Source organism: Calidris pugnax, unplaced genomic scaffold (genome assembly GCF_001431845.1).
Source record: "Calidris pugnax isolate Ruff unplaced genomic scaffold, ASM143184v1 scaffold77, whole genome shotgun sequence".
NCBI classification, from domain to species: Eukaryota; Metazoa; Chordata; class Aves; order Charadriiformes; family Scolopacidae; genus Calidris; species Calidris pugnax.
In genome coordinates, this window is record NW_015090788.1 from 207,617 (window position 1) to 207,934 (window position 318).

Sequence of the window (318 nt, forward strand, 5' to 3'; positions counted from 1 at the left end):
GGGGGGGGTTAAGGAAAACAGGGGGGGGACACCTCAAAAAATACCCCCCCCACGTGATTATTTTATTTTTTTAATATATATATATATATATTTAATTATTATTTTTTAATTTAATAGATGTGTATTTCTGAGGATACATCCATGAGGTTGACCATGCTGCGGCAGGACTCCATGCTGAAGCCTTTGGTCCGGAGGTCTTTATCTGCAGAGAATCCCTTCGTTAACGAGCTCGGCGGTAATTAACGAGGTGTGGGGGGGTGTGGGGGGGTGTGTGTGTGTGTCAGGGAACCAGCCCCCCCTTTGCCCCCCCCCCCCCCC

The 318-nt window shown here is 48.1% G+C and overlaps 1 protein-coding gene across 1 annotated transcript in view; it reads right to left on the bottom strand.

The window, feature by feature from the left end:
* The window catches only part of CAPN1 (calpain 1, (mu/I) large subunit), a gene marked incomplete at its 3' end in the record, with an annotated part of 12,569 nt that overhangs the window by 2,148 nt on the left and 10,103 nt on the right, over positions 1 to 318 (bottom strand). The window lies entirely within an intron of this gene.